Genomic DNA, 808 nt, shown 5'->3' on the forward strand with positions numbered 1-808 from the left:
TATGACCCACTTCCCAGAATATTGGAAATAAAAGCAAAAATAAACAAATGGGACCTAATTAAAATTAAAAGCTTTGCAAAACAAAGGAAACTATAAGCAAGGTGAAAAGACAGCCTTCAGAATGGGAGAAAATAATAGCAAATGAAGCAACTGACAAAGAATTAATCTCAAAAATATACAAGCAACTCCTGCAGCTCAATTCCAGAAAAATAAATGACCCAATCAAAAAATGGGCCAAAGAACTAAACAGCCATTTCTCCAAAGAAGACATATGGATGGCTCACAAACACATGAAAAGATGCTCAACATCACTCATTATCAGAGAAATGCAAATCAAAACCACAATGAGGTACCATTTCACACAAGTCAGAATGGCTGCAATCCAAAAGTCTACAAGCAATAAATGCTGGGGAGGGTGTGGAGAAAAGGGAACCCTCTTACACTGTTGGTGGGAATGCAAACTAGTACAGCCACTATGGAGAACAGTGTGGAGATTCCTTAAAAAACAGGAAATAGAACTGCCTTATGACCCAGCAATCCCACTCCTGGGCATACACACTGAGGAAACCAGAATTGAAAGAGACATGTGTACCCCAATGTTCATCGCAGCACTGTTTATAATAGCCAGGACATGGAAGCGACCTAGATGTTCATCAGCAGATGAATGGATAAGAAAGCTGTGGTATATATACACAATGGGGTATTACTCAGCCATTAAAAAGAATACATTTGAATCAGTTCTAATGAGGTAGATGAACTGGAGCCTATTATACAGAGTGAAGTAAGCCAGAAAGAAAAACACCAATAC

General features: G+C 38.5%; 1 protein-coding gene across 2 annotated transcripts in view; it reads right to left on the reverse strand.

Moving 5' to 3' along the window:
• WDR19 (WD repeat domain 19) overlaps positions 1-808 on the reverse strand; it is a 78,046-nt gene that overhangs the window by 76,319 nt on the left and 919 nt on the right. The window lies entirely within an intron of this gene.

Source organism: Bison bison, unplaced genomic scaffold (genome assembly GCF_000754665.1).
Source record: "Bison bison bison isolate TAMUID 2011002044 unplaced genomic scaffold, Bison_UMD1.0 scf7180017863790, whole genome shotgun sequence".
NCBI lineage: Eukaryota > Metazoa > Chordata > Mammalia > Artiodactyla > Bovidae > Bison > Bison bison.